This window comes from Myxocyprinus asiaticus, chromosome 23, assembly GCF_019703515.2.
Source record: "Myxocyprinus asiaticus isolate MX2 ecotype Aquarium Trade chromosome 23, UBuf_Myxa_2, whole genome shotgun sequence".
Lineage (NCBI taxonomy): Eukaryota > Metazoa > Chordata > Actinopteri > Cypriniformes > Catostomidae > Myxocyprinus > Myxocyprinus asiaticus.
The window spans coordinates 41702901-41723605 of record NC_059366.1 but is presented as its reverse complement, the minus strand read 5'-3'; the positions used below and the strand labels follow the sequence as shown (position 1 = coordinate 41723605).

The window sequence follows — 20705 nt, the reverse complement described above, 5'->3', positions numbered from 1 at the left end:
GCTGAACACAAATGAAGATTTCTAAACGAATATTTCAGCTCTGTTGGTCCTCACAATGCAAGTGAATGGTGACCAAAATTTTGAAGCTCCAAAAGCAAAGAAAGGCAGCATAAAAGTAATTCATACGAATCCAGTGGTGAATCCATATCTTCAGAAGTGATATAAGTGTGGGTGTGAAACAGATCCCTATTTAAGTCCTTTTTTTTTTTTTTTTATTACTATAAATCTCCACTTTCACTTTCACATTCTGCTTTTGTTTTTGGCAATTCACATTCTTTGTGCATATCGCCACCTGCTGGGCTGGGAGGAGAATTTAAAGTAAAAAAAATGGACTTAAATATTTATCTGTTTCTCACACCTATCATATCACTTCTGAAGATATAGATTTAACCACTGGTGTTGTATAGATTATTTTTATGGGGCCTTTATGTGATTTCTTTTTAGCTTCAAAGGTCTGGTCACCATTCACTTGCATTGTATGGACCTACAGAGCTGAAATATTTATCTAAAAATCTTCATTTGTGTTCAGCAACAGAAAGAAAGTCATCTTGGATGGCATGAGGGGGAGTAAATGATAAGATAATTTTATTTTTGGTTGAACTATCTCTTTAAGCTCAATCAACAGCATTTGTTGCATAATGTTGCTTAAAAACAAATAATTAATATAATAATAATAATTTCAACTCGCCCCTTATTTATTTAAAAAATGCAACAATTTGCAGCTAAAGTAAGAATTTACAATGGAAGTGAATAGGGTCAGTCCATAAACGTTGGACCAAAGCCATAAAAAGTATTGCCATATACAGTATATGTTTCAAATGTATAGCTAATGTGTTACATATTAACATGATTTTAGTGAGATAAAATCAATTTAAATATAGAGCACATGGGTTTTTACTTGACCTTCTTATTTGTTGATTTCAGCCACCAAATTAGATGATGATGCAATGAATGTTTACAGTATATTTTTTTTGTTTGGTCCTAATACCTGAGACAGAGAGAAAGAGAGTGAGTGTGGCTTCTCTCCGTAACCTCTATAAGAATAGCAGAACTAAGACATGAGTGATCTTATCATTAGTCATGCCAATTTCGGATGCTGAGACAGCTAGAGAGGGACTATGAGTGAGTGTGTAGCGTGTGGTCTCTTAACCATGTGTAAACTCCTGCTGTGTTGATGCACTGTTTCCAGATTCAGATGCGAGTTCTTCCTCCCGCTGTTACACTGAAACTCAGACAACACCTGTCAAACGCCTTGGCCAAATGGGAAGCTATATAAATATGTGTCTGAAAACACAGTGTTTATAATGTGTGATAGACTTTATATCAGAGTTTGACTCTTGATTTTGGTCTTGGTCTTGAGGCCAATTGAGACTACATAAACGTGGCCTTGGTCTGGGGTTTGGGTCTCATAACGCTCCTCAGTTTCTTGGTCTGGATCTGCGTCTTGGCCACAAACCAGGCATATATGGACAGGCAGGCATATATCAAAATATTGCAATACTTTTTCTCATGTTATTGTATTGATATTTTAGATCACTGCTTTGATAGTTTAATGAATCTATTTTGTTTTCATATCGTTCAATAATGAAGAAGCAAACTAAATAAATTTTGGCGCAGTCCCAGATAACAATGTTTGGTTCTCAGAGCGTTCAGGGAATGTTACTTTTTGGTTCACAGAACAGAGCTTTAAGGTTCTTTTTTTGTTAGCTAGAAAAGTATTTTACGGAAACAGAACATTTGTTTTAAGTTGTACCCTAACGTTCCCTTAAAGGAATATTTTGGGTCCAAAAGAATTTAAGCTCAATTGACAGCATTTCTGGCATAATGCTGATTACCACAAAAATGTATTTTGACTAAAATACATTTTGACTAAAAAAAAAAAAAAAAAAAAAAAAAAAGCGGAAACACTTTATAATAACAGATTATCCCAGATGTGTATGACTTTCTTTCCTCTGCAGAATACAAATGAAGATTTTTAGAAGAACATCTCAGCTCTGTTGGTCCATATAATGCAAGTGAATGGTGGCCAGAAGTTTGAAGCTCCAAAAAGCACATGAAAGCAGCATAAAAGTAATCCACAAGACTACAGTGGTTAATCTATGTCTTCAGAAGCGATATGATAGGTGTGGGTGAGAAACAGATACATATTTATGTCCTTTATTACTATAAATCTCCACTGTCACATATGTAAGTCACATGTGGCACCTGTTTAGTTTCACTTTCACATCTGATATGTTACAATATAGTAAAAAAGCAATGACTTAAATATTGATCTGTCTTTCATCCACAGAGTTTTAATCATAATTTTTCTTCAGCAGAAAAAAGAAAGTTCTACACATCTGGGATGGCACGAAGGTGAGTAAATGATGAGAGAAGTTTAATTTTTAGGTGAACTTTCCCATTAACTCCAACATTCCAACATTCTTACTATAAAAATGTGAACTATATATATATAATCATAAAAATTAAGAGTGCGGCTCTCGAGGGTACAAGGATCTAACTTTGCACCCCCTGACCTTTCCGGAGTTCAGTAGCCCTGCACTAAGGTGATCCTTAACCTTTTGCACCAGTGAAAAAAAGACCGAGTTTTTTTTAAAGATTTGCTTATTTGAAAATACAAATCCACCAGCATATACAATATTAAAAAACACAAAATTTAAAGGGAAAAAAATATTTAAATAAAAAAAATTATGTGAAAAAACAACACTGAAAAACAAGTGTCAATCTTCCTCCAAGATGCTTTAAATGAATTAAATCTCTTTTGAAACATATGCATACTCAAAAGAAAAACCAAATATACCTGTTAAGACATACAAGACACTTTTAAATGATTTATAAGGTGTGTTTTGTCTCTATCTCTCCTGATGCCAAATCGGAAATGCTACAAATGCTAATGTTAGCACTTAAGTTCAAATAACAAAATTAATTCAAATTCTGCAAATACATCGTCAAAATAGATATTATGAACACTTTGACTTTATCTTCTTTAATCAATCTTAATTCAATCTTTAATTCAGTCCAACAAAACAACCAATACTTTTAGATTAAAACTGTCAGCAATACCATAGGAAATAGTGGCAAGCAGCCAGCCAACACCTAGAAAGCTCTGCTTATACAGTAAGTGCCCCACTATAAAAAATCTGCACATGAAATGGAGTTCACACAACAAACGACTGAATGTTTATGACTATTATTTATTTTTATTTTTATTTTATTTTTTTTTTATTTTATTATTATTTAATTTTTTCCCTTTTTTCACCCAATTTGGAATGCCCAATTCCCAGTGCGCTTTTAAGTCCTCGTGGTTGCATAGTGATTCGCCTCAATCCGGGTGGCGGAGGATGAATCCCAGTTGCCTCCGCGTCTGAGACCATCTTATCACGTGGCTTGTTGAGCGCATCGCCACGGAGACATAGCGCGTGTGGAGGCTTCACGCCATCCACCGCGGCATCTGCGCTCAACTCACCACGTGCCCCACCGAGAACGAACCACATTATAGCGACCGCGAGGAGGTTACCCCATGTGACTCTACCCTCCCTAGCAACCGGGCCAATTTGGTTGCTTAGGAGACCTGGCTGGAGGCACTCAGCATGCTCTGGAATTCGAAGCGTCTTTTACCACTGAGCTACCCAGGCCCCAGTAATTATTATTATTAATAACGATGTTGATGATGATGATCCAATCATTATCGTCATTTTGAATTCTGAGTTCTGATGAAACTCACAAAGTAACCGTGAAACACATTGAGAAATATATATAACAAAAACAAATATTGATCCAGCAACATAAAGACAACCTTTCTCATTTTTATGGTTTGGATGACGAGTGAATTGTTTGGTAGGGTGAGTATGAAATGAAAGAGACGGCGAATAACGTAAAATCGGTTGGGATCAAATTATTGGTGATCATTATTATTTGTGTTTCTCTGTTTTTTATTTTATTTTATTTTTTATTTAAAAAATGGCGGAATTATGCTGCATCATTCAAGGATGTTTGTGGAGAAACTGCAGACAGCTAAATGTATAAGAAATTAAATTATGACAATATTAAATATGAATGTTTAATACAAGGTTGAAGTACTTCACATTCTTTCTTATAAAGCCTGTTTAATTGAGTTTATTTCCTAATGTTAATTAATGCATTAACTAACAAACATGTACTAACATATAATCAAGGTGACCATTATTAAGGCATGAATTCATATGACTCATGTTGTACTTAATGTTATCTCTTTATTAGTTCCTGATTAGTCCATTCCTTAACTCATCATTACTTCATGTGTAAGTAACTATTAATTCAGGTATTAATTCATGATTATTAATGTACTGTTATTATAAAGTGTTACCAAAAGGCACAAATCTAGGTTACATCATTGAGGCACTTACAATGGAAGTGAATGGGACTAATTCGTAAACGTTAAAATACTCACTGTTTCCGCTGACTACCACCCCTGGAGTAGCGAGTTCGAATCCAGGGCATGCTGAGTGACTCCAGCCAGGTCACCTAAGCAACCAAATTGGCCCGGTTGCTAGGGAGGGTAGAGTCACACCTCCTCGTGGTCGCTATAATGTGATTCTCGCTCTCGGTGGGGCGCGTGGTGAGTTGTGCGTGGATGCCGCGGAGAATAGCGTGAAGCGTTCACACGCACTATGTCTCCGCGGTAACGTGCTCAACAAGCCACGTGATAAGATGCGCAGATTGACGGTCTCAGACGCGGAGGCAACTGTGATTCATCCTCCGCCACCTGGATTGAGGCAGGTCACTACACCACCGCGAGGACTTAGAGGACATTGGGAATTAGGGAGAAATGGGGAGAGAAAAAAAAATAATCAAATAACAAGAAAAATTTTCATTGTTTCAAAATTATAGCCACAAGACATATACATTATGCACATTAACATAATTTTTGTGTGATAAAATCACTAACCTTCTCTGTGTAAATTTAGAGCCAGTTTTACAACTTTGTTGCCATGACAATGTAACATCAACAAACCTTAAAACCCTAAAACAAATAAAAAAACGACAATTTAAATAAATTTACAGCTCAAATAATTCATGAATTTTAAAAGAATTAATTTAAGTGTTTGTATAAAATTGTAAGCTTCATATTTCTTTAAACCCTCCAAAAATGTACCCCATTCACTTCCATTGTAATTGCTCTTTTGAAGAAAAGGGCCGACAAGTTGAAATAAATTTTTGTGGTAATCAACATTATGTCACAAATGCTGTCAAGTGAGCATAATTTTGAACCCAAACTTTATTTTATGGTTATAAAAAATAAAATCCTAATAGAATGTTCCTTGAACATTAAGATTTGGTTCCCAAAAGAATAACTAAATAAGAACCATACACTTAAGTTTGGAGAACGTCCTGTGTTTGCTGGGGTTGCAGTTGTGATCCAATATAGTGTCGCGATATATTAAATTGGGACACATGTCGATATCCAGTTCTAATTTCCAGCTAGTCTCAATAAATAAAACCAAGGGGATTTTCTTTTTATGAATAATAATAATAATCGTGAAATAATAATAATAATAATCATCATGAAATTATAAATTAATAATTTATGTATATGCTTATACTGTAAGCTCATATTCGAATGAGTATAGGCGAGTGATGCTGCGTTATACAGTATATGTTGTTAATAAATGCAAGTTATATTAAGAAATCACTCCACATTCTACAGTATACATTTATTATTTAACGAATTTGTTTTGTGGTGCAAACATGGTGGAGAGGCGCATTGTATTCGTCTGGTCTCTGATTTACCGTATCCACTGCAAACATCAAGACAGAGCATCCACGGGGGCTTTGGTGATTCACAAACACCTCTTTGTTGTTATCTAACCTACTTCTATGCTGCCTATACACAAAAGGTGCTTTTTGTACACTATATACTGTATCTATAAAAATGTGCTTAAATCTTTCACCTGGAGAGCTCCTTAGCTGAGCCGGTCTGGCTCATGTGGACTTCAGGGAAGCCGTTCAATCCCTGATTGCCCTCCTTCTGGCATCTTAAAGATCTTTTAGCATTAATTATTAATGCCTGCCATACAATACATGCCCCGTGAGTGATTTTATCTCATGGTCAATGTGAGATTTGAGGTGTAACTCTCGCTGCCATGGTAACCTTGCAGATGTGAAGAGGTGCTCAAGGGGTTTATTTTCTGTCTTTTAGATCTGAGAGTGATTGGGTTTACGCAGCATACAGAGGAACATTCTCTGTGCAGGCAGATACGAGAATCTAATCTGAACAACTCATGTTCATTGTGGTCCACTCTGTTAATTGGTCTTTAAGACCATCTGTGGTCTAATTGATTGCCCTCTGTTGAAAAAATGCCATTAACTTCACAACCTTTGCACAAGTCAATTCATCAATAAAAAGTCGTCAGTTATATAGTCACCATTCAAATATAACGAGCAATCTTGCTGGCTTCGCTGTGGGCAGAGAGAGAATAAAGTGAGTGAATACATTTTTGTTATTGTTGTCTGGAAATCTAGCTGAAATTTAAATAGAACATATTTGAATAGGAAGATTACAGCTGGGCGATATGTTGATAATGTGGCGGTAGAAATGTGCCAACGGGGAAGGATTTTGCTGTTTATACTGAGGTAGACATATTTGCAGCAAACAAGTCAAGATGAAGAAGGCCTTCTAATTAAGGGGTGTTGTTAGGTACAATGCAAAGTTTTGAGTTTACTTATATTGTAATTTGCTGGATTAAAGGAATGTTCTGGGTTCAATACATGTTAAGCTCGATCGACAACATTTGTGGCATAATGTTTATACCACAAAAGATAATTTTGATTAGTCTCTGAAAAAGTCAAAATTTTATCATTATCATCACAGCTCATGTATGCCTTCAGAAGACTTGGAATATGACACATCACATGTACTACTTTGACACTTTTGGGCATTTTTTAAGCTTTAAAGTGAGTTACTACCAACTGCTATTGTATGGAAATCAGCAATCGCTATATTGTTAAAAAAAAAAAATCTCCTTTTATGTTCCACAGAAGAAAGAAAGTCATATGGGTTTGGAACAACATGAGGGTCAGTAAATGATGACAGAATTTTCATTTTTGGGTGAACTATTCATTTAAAATGTAGTTGGTGGGTTGAAAATAATCATCACAGGATGCAAAAATATCTTTTGGTGTTTTATTCTGATGGCTGTTAAACAAAGAAAAAACAGCAGTTGATGGGGCCATATAGAAAAAGAGAATAAAAAATAAACAAATATAAAACTGTGTTTTTGTACTTTGTACTGTTAAAGAATGAAAAATTGGATTACAATCCAGGAATTTTCTGAAAATTGGTAAACGTGACTCAAAAAGAACAATGTCCCAAATGAGAACAAAAAAATTATTCAGTGAATTTCAGCACAATGAAAGAAAATACAAACAGGGCATTAGCCTACCCACATGCTTCAGCACACATCATCCCAATACATGCTTATATCACTCACAGCGTTTTAAACATTTAAGTGCTTGCTTAAATCACTCAAAGCATTTTATGCATTTAACACATGCTTAAATTACTCAGTATTTTGCTTATTTCGAACCTGGCTTTAAGGACATGTATTGCAGTTTAAAACAAAATAATACTAATTTCACATGTTCTCATTACACATGTTTTCACATATAACACGTATTACACTGATTCACTAAACTGGAAAACACTCTGGGCTATAAATCATTAATAAGATATTATTAATACTAAATATATATACCCACGTGTGCACAGATGTGATTAAACTCCACACATGCAGCTTATATCCATCCTTCAAAAATGATCCATAACAAACACACAACAAACATAAAACTCTTGTGAACACGTATTTAATGCAACAACATTTTGTGTAGAATTTTATATTTACCCAAAGAATTATCAACCGATGAACAAAACCGGGAGCTCTCTTGCGCAATGCATATTCTCACATCTCCAACACAAGTGTGTGCTGGAAAGCTGGTGTCACAAAATTCCGGTGTCACAAAACTCCGGTCTTAAAGGGGCCACGTCCAATTTATGACTAGAGATAAAGGAATAGTTCACCCAAAAATGAAAATTTGCTGATAATTTACTCCATATACCATCCAAGATGTATATGACCTTCTTTCTTCATCAGAACAGGATTTAAAATTAAGGAAAGTATTCCAGGTTTGTAGCTTCATCTAATGCAAGTGAATGGACATGTTTTTGATGGTCCAAAAAGCATATTTAGGCAGCATCAAAGTAATCCACACGACTCCAGTCAATTAAGTAATGTCTTCTGAAGTTAATCGATACATTTGTGTGAAAAACAAACCACTAATTAAAACGTTTTTAACTTTAAATCTGTGCTTCCGCCAGCTCTCTGTAGCTGATTGAATTGACCTAACTCTTGCTTGAAGTACGTTCCTCTGTGGTAAACAGAGCAGAACTTCTGAATTCTCACATGAACGTGCCAATGTGATGACGTCACGCAACAGCGACGCAAGGCATTGAGTGTTTACAGGAAGCGCTTTTTTAAAGTTAATAAAGTTTTAATTAGCGATTTGTTTTTCACGCAAACATATTGATTTACTTCAGAAGACATTACTTGATTGGCTGGAGTCATGTTGATTACTTTGTTGCTGACTAAGTGTGCTTTTTGGACCCTCAAAAACTGGTGTCCATTCACTTGCATAGGTTGAAACTAAAAACCTGGGATACTTTCCTAAAAATCTTAAACCCTGTTCTGATGAAGAAAGAAGGTCATATACATCTTGGATGGTATCTTGGAGTAAATTATCAGCAAATTTTCATTTTTGGGTGAACTATTCCTTTAATTTGAATGAAATTTCTCTACTTGGCAACAAATGTAGATAATTTTTTATGTTGAATCTTTAGCAAAAATAACTATATTGTGATATATACCATTACCATGATATAAAATTGCTTACCGTCAAGGTTTTAGTCGTATCGCCCACCCCTAGGCCAGAAAATGTGTATTTGTGCAACATTAGAGCAGATATATGCTAGGTCATTATACATTAAATGTTATAATGTCCTTATTAAATTGACTGTCCACTTTTTTCTCAATATTCAACTTTTACCTTGACTGCAGAGAGATGCCTTTTATAAGGCTCGATTTCAAAACCTGGTGAGCTGCCTTGCTGTTTTCTGCCTACATGGGAAACCTCATAAGTGAACCACACTGTAAGTGATTGATTTAGAATGCTTTAGTTAGGCAGCAACTTGACTCACCACATAAATAGCGTTCTTTACGGGAGACTCATGGCCTACTCACAGGTGTGAGTCTTGAAATGTTCCATTCATACAACAGCATACAGTAGCAGTTTGAATGCTGTCTGTATGAAAGGACAACCGAAGTCAGAACCGTATTCTAACAGCTGTAACCATAGTGACAGTGACTAAAAGATGGCAACGTATTATCACAATTGCTGCCACGTTATTAAATAAATGAGTCCAATGAAGGCAAGAGTTTATCCATCAGATCACAATTAACCGACAGCAGCTTTTAATGATTTTTAACCGCGTGTAGAGCACAGCTTTTGTATCACGCGGCTCGTGCCCGTAAGCAGCCGGTGGAAGACAGCGGCTGAATCTTCGGTTGACACGCAGCTCATTTCTCCGTCTCCGTGAGTTAACAAAACCCCACATGAAACATATGAGTCACACGCGTGTACAGTGCAGCGTGTCTCTCACTGTACATGATGTAACTAACAACTAGTTGTCCTGTGCGGTTCCGTTCACACAGCAATGGTTTGCCGAGAATGTGGTTGTGAGACCTGAAAATTTGCAGGTGTCAGTTCGGTTATAGAATGCAGTTGTCACACCCATAAATAACTGTCCTGTGTATGAAAATAAACGTATTAAGCACTCAAAACAGGTCTGACAACCGTATTCTGCTGCTGTGTGAATGTGGCCATGATTGATTCCAAAAGAATTCAATTTTAGCATGTTGCTAAGCTAACAATGCAGTACTCAATGAAAATACATACATAGCACACACTGATAATGGTAAAAAGAGTACAATTTTAAATAGATGACACACTTTGATGTTGGCTTGACAAAGCCTGGCCTGGAATTTAATTTTGTTTTGTTTTTTAATCTTGAAAGATGTACAGACCTTACAGTAAGACAAACAGAGATAGATAGATAGATAATTGCAAGGCATTCTACAATCGCTTTCACCACAAAGAGTACATGTGATGCTTATTTCGAATTTGGCCAAAATTAGGTACTGTTATGCTCCTTTGCAGGAGCGTGCCTTTAAAGCATTAAAATGCTGCTACGTATACAGCTAACTTGCAGTCACTTGTCTGTTTGGAAACTGGGATAATTAACCACTAATCCCAGTTTGTTTTGGAAAAAAAGTTTATTGTCTGACATTTTAAGGATGCTTTACAAACCTAAGCTTGAGTGGCCTTCATTTTCTCTCTCTTGAATTGTCTTGTCTCTTTACAAGCTCTTAGCTCTGTTTAGCCCATGTTTGACCATATGCTTATACGAATAATCCCTTTGTATACAAGCTTTGACGGGTTCTTCATTAGCATGCTGAGTAGTGGCCCTCTCCTTCCTCACACACAAACACTCCTGTAATTCTCAGAGGTTATGCTCCGTAATTTGTTGGTTGTATCACAGGACCTAGAACCTTCTGAGATTAAAAGTTCAAAGGGAAGAACCACAAGAACAATGCCAAGCATGTGTGTTTCTGCTTGTGCGATGCTTAAACTATGTTTTTAGGAGTTGAGTACTGTGCATGAGCTCAAATACTTGTTTTAATTACAGAAAGCTGAGTGGGTTGTGTCACAGGTCAGACTTGAACCTCCATCACCCACACAAGCTCCACATCTCAGAGTCCACATCCACACTAATGGAATGAAATAAGTTTTTTGAATTCATTGTCTTCCAAAGTATGCAATACTAAAGGTTCAATTATTTTAATAAATGTAGTAAAATCAATGCATTTTCAAACAAAAACATGTGTGGATGTGCCTGATATGATGTGTGCATGAATGTATCAGCAATCCATGGCTGTGAAAATAGTTAAAGGAATATTCCATGTTCAATTCAATTTAAGCTCTATCACTAGTATTTGTGGCATAATGTTGATTACTACAAAAACATTTTCTACTCATCCTTTCTTTTCTTAAAAAAAAGAAGAAGAAGCAAAAATCGAGGTTATAGTGAGACACTTACAATGGACTAAGCTGAACACAGCGTTCATGGCATTGCGTTTTCATGGCAACAGAGTAATAAATCTGGATATAACTTTACACTGAAAAAGTTAGGAAGCAATTTGATCACACTACCATGCATTGTTAACATATTGCGACTAAACTTTTGAAACAGTGGTTGGCCCCATTTACTTCCATTGTAAGCGCCTCACTGTAACCCGTTTTTTATATATATATATATATATATATATATATATATATATATATATATATATATATAAAGGACAAGTAGAAATTACTTTTCATGGTATAATCAACATTATGCCACATCCTGTTTATTGAGCAACTGTTTTTGAACTTGGAATATTCATTTAAATAGAATAGACAAACTTGTGTGTTTTTGACCGTTATCAAAGTATTTGGCAGCTAAATGGATTACTTTGCTTTATATCTAGGTCACACCTTCCAACAAAGATGTATAGAATCATCACAAAGCACGTTTCTTAATCTGAATTTTATGTAAGGGAAATGTCTCGCCTCACTAGAATAAACTGAATTGGGCACAGATTGAATTGTTTTGAAGAACATCAGAACTGCAAGTAGACAGTTTATTGCATCAGTTTGTTTTTTAGTTTTTTTTACCGCTGCCAATAGTAATACTAACAGGATTTTTGAATTTTCTTAAAACATGAGTGGTGCTTGCTGCTCAAAACTCGGTACCACAATTTTGGAGCCAGCCCAACAACTTCTTATTTATTGCTAAGGAGTTCTGAGTGTTTGCAAGGGCATTGCTAGGTGGCATTGCTCACCCTCAGGTTTCAATGATATTCTGGTCCCTAGATATATGTGTGGCCCCCATTCAATGCATGTCTGTTGGATTTATTTGACCTTTTTTTGCACAACATTGTAAAAAGCTGCATCATTTGAGGTATAATCCATAGAACAAACGGTGCAGGACACGTTATGTGCCAAAATGTGATAATTAGGGTTAGGAGTTTGTTTAAATTCAAATCTCTAGGTATGTGCAATAGTAATAGTAACATTTGCCTTAGCAAACAGCACTAATAATATTAACAGAGAATGCTTAAAATATAATCCCACTGAAACCAAATGGAAAACCAGAAACGTGTTTCCCACTTATTCTGTGTTCAGGATCTACCGATGTAACAAATCTTGTTTTGGAAGACGTCTACATTTTTGAGCCATTACCCATCAAAAGGTCTTTACAGATTGATGTGTATCTCTGTCTGTGAGTGACAATTACAGTGTTTGAAACCATAAGAGCAGTTCACATGGCATGTTAATTTATTGAGCTCATAAGAAAAAGGCCAGTCATTTTTTTGTCCTATATTTTTATAATTTGGCTTTTCACATATAAGAAGTCATTGTACATAAAAAAATAATTAATAATAAAATAAATAATAATAAAAAAAGAAATTGTACATTTCAGAACTCAAAACTTAAAACCTTCTCACTGCAATAAGAGCATTTGTTGAAACCAAGCTGGCAAAATGACTCGTTTCATTCTCTACTTCCTCGACATTGTGATGTCACACTGTGGTAGACATTTGCATCTGACCACATCCACAACACATCAAGGCCTAATTTACCTACTCACTTCCCTAGCCCCGCCTAGTAGAAGTGAGCAGTGACCTGGCAGGCCAGTCAAGAGCACAGAGCCAATCAGAACAGTGGCCGTTTACTGTGAAGTCTTAAAGGAGAAGCAGCAACAAAACATTTCTGACAGATGGTCAGACTGAGTGTGGAGAATTATCATAATTTACAAAGATATGAATATACTGAATATAAAAATATTATAAGTGAACCTCAAGGATCACATATATATATATATATAAAAGGCATGCCATGACCCCTTTAAAAATGACTGGTCATGGCATGCCTTTTAAATTACCTTAAAAAAAAAAAAAGCCTATACATTTTTTTTCTTCTGCCAATTATAATGCTGCATTCACAATGTGTCGGAATTACAGTAATTACAAGGTCCTTGGACCTTGGAAATTATACATTTCTATGGCAACACCAACGCCAAAACAGATCCATGTGTGGCTTTGTAGTTGTTTACAGCAAAATATTTAATCACTACATTAATTAATTATTTAAGCTTTCATGTTCATTTCATGTTCTTACAAAATGTTTAAGATCAAAGTAAGTTCTCCAGGTAACACTGGCTATAATAAAATGGGAAATCAATATGTATACTATCTTTAAAGAAATATTCTGGGTTTAATACAAGTTAAGCTCAATCGACAGCATTTGTGGCGTAATACTGTGGCATAATGTTACCACAAAGATTAATTTTGACTCGTCCCTCCTTTTCTTTATAAAAAAGCACAAATCTGGGCTACAGTGAGGCACTTACAATGGAAATTAATGTGGCCAATTTTTGGAAGGTTTAAAGGCATAAATGTGAAGCTTATAATTTTATAAAAGCACTTACATTAATTCTTCTGCTAAAACTCATGTATTATTTGAGCTGTAAAGTTGTTTAATCGTCATTTTAGGGTTTGTTGACATTACATCATCATGGCAACAAAGTTGTAAAATTGGCTAAAACATTCCACATTTTTTTTTTTTAAACACATAAATCATGTTAACACGCATATTGTTTTTGTCTGTGGCTAAACTTTTGAAAAAGTGAATATTTTAATGTTCAAAAATTGGCCTCCATTCACTTCCATTGTGTGTGCCTCACTGTGACCTCAAGTTTAGCTTTTTTTATGAAAAGGAGAGGCAAGTCAAAATGAATTTATGTGGTGATCAATATTATGCCACAAATGTGCTCGATTGAGCTTAACTTGTATTGAACCTGGAACATTCCTTTAACTGCTGAGGCCGCTGCTGATTTGGTCTAGTCAGAGCTTTTATAGAATTCAGAGTTTACAACTTGTAATTACGAGTTCTATAAAGACGTAAATGGTTTTTACAGTAATTACTGTAATTTCAACATGATGTGAATGTACCATTAGTCCTGTGGAGTGACTCACTTCTAAATGGGTAGGTCTTAGATAATCTTTTTTTATTATATTTTACTAATCAGTTACAGTATCTAAAATTATACACTTTCCCTTATACAAAGGTATATATAATGTATATACCTAAAATCTGGATGTAAAAAAGTCCATGTCCATTTATCAACTGCACATGAAGAGATAAATGTAGTAGTATAGTAATAATATATATACAAGTTTGGGGAGTAACGAGATTATGTATTTAAAATACAAAATATAAGTAACTGTATTCCACTACAGTTACAATTTAAATCATTGGTAATTAGAATACAGTTACATTCAAAAACTATTTGCATTTTATTGTCATTTGTTTCATTTAATATTTAGTCCTTTCAGATGGAAAACATTTATACATATAAATGATGTGATTCAAAGTGCATTTGAACAGCAGTGAAACACTTTCTTATGAAGTGTTACATTCATACGAGCAGACAGAGAAGTACGTTTGAAGTAAGTTTGGAGCAGAAGAAATAGAAATAAACCTTGTGTAAACTGTCAGCTTTACGCTAAGCTAAAATACTATTTCTAGCCATTTTACATGCACGTTACCGGGCACGATCATATTTTTTTATCAAGAAAATTCATGTTGGATCATAATTTCTTTTTTCTAGTAAGACCTTTGATATTAGGGCATAAATCATATTCTTGATAATAATTTTTGTATTGTTTTCCTGTAAAAATATCTAAAAATCCTTAAAACAAGAGCAATTAGATTTATCTTGTTTTAGAAACAACACTGCATAAGATATTTAGGTTTTTCAGAGAATGTATTTTTAACATGTGTATTTTGTCTTACTGTACTGGCAGAGCTTTTATAGTCAAAACAAGTGAAAAAATCTACCAGCGCTGAAGAAGTAATCCAAAGTATTTAGAATACGTTACTGACCTTGAGTAATCTAACGGAATACGTTACAAATTACATTTTACAGCATGAAATACATTTCAAAATTAACCCTCCCAACCCTGTATATATAGTAGTATAAATAAATGAAGAATTCACTAAAATCTCGGCTGCATCATGTTCTTCAAAGGAAGACAGAATAAGAGAGGAAGTGTGAGATGAGTGTTATCCTCACAGCCCGACTCTGCATGAGATGTGTCAGGTTAAACCCTCTGATATGGTAAAACTGCAGTGTGAGAGCCATATAGCAAAACAGGCCACACTGAATTATGATTAATCCCACCAAACAGGTTTTTCTGATGTGAGTTTGCTGCCATTTGCGTGATATGAGGTTCAAAAGCTCAGCTCTTCCAAACAGGTGTTTCTATCCACTCAAAGTATCTTAACAAGACCCCGAGCTTGGCCATCCTCGTTCTTCACTGCCAGCTGCTCTCAGATCAGTCAGATAGACGTCTGCTGGCAGGAGGGCATGTACTGTGATGTGATCTCTGAAGGTGGATCTGTATTCTGTGATGGTGAAGACTGACCGACTATTATCAGAGATGCACACAAAGAAATGTCCGTTCCCGTACAAAGAGTGCATACAAGACAAACTAGAGCATGCATTAAGAAGGACATATCATGTATATATAGTTTTGAGCAGTGGAAATTGATGCAGTTTCATTTAAATTGGGCTCAAAATATGGATGCAAAATGTGGATAATGAATTAAATGTGTGTGGGGCACTGCATGGGGTTTCACTGCAAAAGATAATTTTCTTAATCAGTTTTTTTATATATATCAATATATATATATATTTTTTAGAATGTTTAGATTTTTTCATTTTTTATGGGAAAACAAGACAAAAGTACTATGTGAGAGATACTGATATTTTATTTTCATTCCCCACCCCCTCCCCCCCCCACCACCTAATGAGGATCAGTGTTGTTTTAAACATGAAATTGGAGTCTCGGTTGAGAGCAATCAATACTCACCCATTACTTCTCTCTGTGATGAAGCAGTCCATCTCTCTCTCGCTCTTTCTTTTCTCACAAACCCGTCTCTTGTCTCAGCATAATTTCTAGAATCGGATATTGGCTTTGAGGGGGGGTTATGAATTGTTGGCTCCCAAGGGCATCTCCGAACTCCGCTCTGCCAATTACCCCTCTGAATAATGGCCCCTGTGGATGCGGCTGACACGCCTCAGCTGGAGTCTGATACATTTATACAAGAGATTAGGACCAGACCTGACCAGAGCTCTGACCAGACCTGAAATGAGACTGCACCAGCTCTCAAATTTTATTAAAATATTTGTATACTCAAACATGCCGTGTCAATACACGTCATACCAGCTTGGAAGTTTATGACACCAAATGTGATTGGATGCATCACATTACCAATCAGGATGTTACAAGTTTGAATGTGTGGATGTCTGAATAATATTTGAGAACTATGGCAGAAGGAAAGATTTTCAGTGTATAACAACTTAAATTTGGGACTGTTCCTTACACAAAGCTATCTTATCCTTGTGTGACCCCGCGTCCACATGTGTGGACGTTGTATTTTGGCTTCACTATACGCAATGCATAATTTAAATAAATTAAAATCGACTCAGTACTGTTCACAAGACTCTGAACACTGCGTCACGTGGCACAACAACATGATGTCGATTTCCGTAAAGCTTTACTATGGGCGCAATGCCAACAAAAGTGCCTCTGGTAAGAAACCTCTTAAAAAATGTTTTATTGGAACCTGTTTGGTTGTAAAGAGTAGCATCTCTAGTTTTGTTTGATATGCCGCTGTGAAAAAATCTATTTATTTTTCATACGCCAGCGCGCTGATAACGATGAAATCCATGTATGTGGAAAATGGGACCTTATTCACTCAAAAGTTGAAAAATGGTAGTTACTTTGACTAATTTTCAACTATAACACATCTGTGGGTCATTTCACTTCATTTTAATATATATTTTTTGTTATATTTTATTTTATTATCACTGTACAATGTGGTTCTGTTCATTAACATTAGTAAATGCATTCCTGTATATTTACTTTGAGTACATTTTCACATTGAGTATAAATGTATTCATGCAAAAGCTGAAAAATGTTGCTTTCAGAGGCTTTATATGGGGTTAAGATGAACATAAGGTGCATTTCGAATTGTTCAGAGACCAGTGCAGACAGACAGTAGTATAGCATACTATAGCTTTCCTATGCAGCTAAGTGCATTCACTCCTAAAATCAGACCAAAAGTTCAGTTTCAGGCTGCAGATGATGTTTTGGATCACAATGATAATTGTGGTCCAAATCAGTACAATGATTCATAATTTATAATGTATAATTTTATTTTAACATGGTTGGCAGTGATTTGATGATGCTGGCCATTACATTGCATTTACAACAAGGCTGTGAAGGATAGACATACAGTCTCTTCAATGGCACACACAGTATAAAGCTGTATAAAATGCCTAGATCCCATCTGATTTTCCACAATTCATGTTGTCTGGAGTTTTTTGTCTACTGAATGTTCTCGGAAAGGTATTTTTTTTAATGTTTTGTCCTTGGAACAATCCAAAAACATTTTAAACTGCAGTACAGCCCAGAGACTGTCAGTCTATTCCTCACAGCCTTGTTGTCATTCCCATTAAAAATCAAAGACGGCGCTGATGTGAATAAGGTTCACTATAGTGAACACTTTTTATGGTGCTTTTTTTGTTCTTTTTGGAACTCGACAGCCCTTGATCATTGTCTACTTTGATTTGAATAGAAAAGAGCAGCTTGGACATTCTGCAAAACCTCTCCTTTTGTGTTCCACAGAACAAAGTAAGTCATAATGGTTTGGAACAACATGAGGTTGAGTAAAAGATGACTGAAGTTTTTTATTTTATTTTTGTGAGACCTATTCCTTTTAAATAGGTATAAAGAAGCACAAGCCAAAGAACTTCAGTGAGCATCTCTTAAATTAACAAAATAATTTATGGAGCTACAAATAGTATGGAAGCCATCCCATCAATTAATATCTCATTTAGGATATTTTCAATATGCACTAAGAGAAGCACACTCATTTGTGGCTGCCACAGGAGGATTTTTGGGAGAGCTGATATACTCCCACACACTGACACATGCTTGCTGACAGCAATCCCCTGGCTCACACTCTCATTTGGCCAGAGTATTACACTACAATACAGTGAGCTCTCATACTGCTTTCATGTGTCACGCACTGGCCTTGGGCAAGAGAATACACACCTGAGGGGCACAGCGGGCATGTCAGCCGCCAGTCTGGCCATGCCAGCCTCTCACACACATTTACTGTGATGAACTAAATCTATGATGACCTATTCACAATATGTGCCAAGGCTGCTGGCTGTCTCCCAAAACTGGAAGGGAGACAGGGACAGAGAAAGGGAGGAGGATTTCAACATAGACTGCCTTTTTCTTTTACAGTGCAACTTAGAAATAAATATATTTTTTAATTTCAGTATTTTCTGCTTCTTTTTTTCTGCCTCTAGAATTAAGTGTGCGTGAAACTAATGTTTGATTTTTCAGTGTTCCAGGCAAGAATTCTTCTCGGTGGATTTGAGTTTGTCATTAGTACTGTTTAGTTTTATTAGTACTGATTAGAGTTTATTCTTTACTGTTCTATTTCTACCTGACACGAACATTAAAAATGACTTTTGTTGGTGTAACTTAATGAAGTCAGAATGATTGATTCTTATTAAATATAGTTTTTTACCTTGATTAAAACCAGTTCATTTAGATTTGACCTCATGTAGCACATTTTTTAAGTAAGTGGATGAATGTTCTTTTTTTTTTTTTTTTTTTTTTTTACAGTGTCAGTAGTGGTTACCATATTATGATCTGGTGATCTGCTCACAGTTTTAACCACATCAAACCTAAAAACAAACTGTAGAGAAAAGATACATTTCATGATTCCTGTCAAGATCATGTCCAGATCATATCTAATCTCATAAGAAACAAATAAGACACTACATTTTGCTTAAATGTTTTTGCAGTGTGACTATTTTTTATGACAACACTTTCCCCACATATTGTTATTGCTGTATGTATTTATAGGAAATATATATGTTCATATAATGTGGGTACTGTTGGTATTTATAGGTTTACACATATATAAATATATATATATATGTGTACATAGGGCTGTATACGGTATATTGTTATACTGCCTTAAATTGATACGGTCTTAAAAAGTCATATTATAGTACTTTTTATTCTGTAAAAAATCATGTATAATAGTAATGAAAATCACCTTAAAGAATAATAGGATTATTATGATTATTGATTAAAGAAACTGAAAAGTAAAATATGCAGTAATGAGAATTTAGGGCCTGGGGAATTGTGGTAACTGGGTGAATCCTATTGGTCCTAAAATTGGCTTCATTTTCATTGTATGCAATACACACACACACACACACACACACACACACACACACACACACACACACACACATATATATTATGTATTGATTTTGGGATGAAATGTGACCTGCACATGGAAATTATGTTCTACCCCCAAACACAAACATCCCCACTTGATGTTGGATAATGTCTTGAAATAATATATTTTATGTATTAATCAGCCCATGGATTCATGACCTCGTACAATTCGTTTTTCTTCATCATGAATAAGGGCAAGGGTGATGGTGAGCGCTCTCTAGAATTATAATTAGCTCAAGCCCGCCGTCTATCGGCCACCAGGAGCAGCACACACTTCAGTTCGGAAAAGTGTCCGCACCATCAGTAACGAAAGTCAGTGTGAGAAACTGATGGAAGGGGAGATGAAGTAGAGACAGAGACAGAGAGAGAGAGAGAGAGAGAGAGAGAGGAGGAGGAGAAAGAGAGAGGAATAGAGAGGAGGGGTGGCAGAGACATTGTGATTTTTTTCCTCCCCTCCTCTTTCTTATTTAATTGGTCCTCCGGGATCCGGGGCCAGTCCTCCGTTCTCAACTGCGGAGCTTTAATTGGCTGGAGATCCCACCAAAATACTATTGGAAAAAGCGGAGAGTTTATAGTCTACAGTTTACGCCCGGTCCCATTCCCTTCTCATAAACGTCTCATTACCGAGACCAGACCTGGAGAAGCTTTTACAAAGATACTCTCCAGAAAGCTGTCCAGAGAGATCAGACGCGCCTTTCTGCCGTCCATCCGCCCCTCGGCACGACCTATAGACTCTAGATATCGGACCATCACTTGATAGGCAGGAACATCATTGCGCGCATCTCCACACTGACAGCGGCAGCGCGCAAAGACGCGCAACCTCTCCATCCATCTGCCACTCTGGAGAGCGCTCTCGATGAACGCGCCTCTGATCGGAGAACATCACACGAGAAGAGTTTAGATCATTCACCCTTATTTGAGAGTTCATATCGGATCTGGTGTTTTTTTTTTTTTTTTTTTTTTGGTCTTTCTTCCACGAAGGACGCCCTTGTATGGATGTGTTCTGGCATTCGCAAGAGTTCAACATCAGTTAAAGTTACCTGGAGGAATGTGTAGGAATTTAATGTGTATTTATTATTTTCTGGACGGAGAGAATCCAGTGCGCTCCTGCTAAACGCACATACGAGCAAACAAAACACCAGGAACTTCATCCCTCTAGTGAAAGTCAAACCT

The 20705-nt window shown here is 36.0% G+C and overlaps 1 long non-coding RNA gene across 1 annotated transcript; it reads left to right on the top strand.

The window, feature by feature from the left end:
- Positions 1-2313: 2313 nt before the first annotated feature.
- On the top strand, positions 2314-7204 carry LOC127413572 (uncharacterized). The gene is made up of 3 exons (XR_007892610.1): positions 2314-2355; positions 4240-4280; positions 7018-7204. It is a non-coding gene; the product is annotated as an uncharacterized LOC127413572 (long non-coding RNA).
- Positions 7205-20705: the final 13501 nt, after the last annotated feature.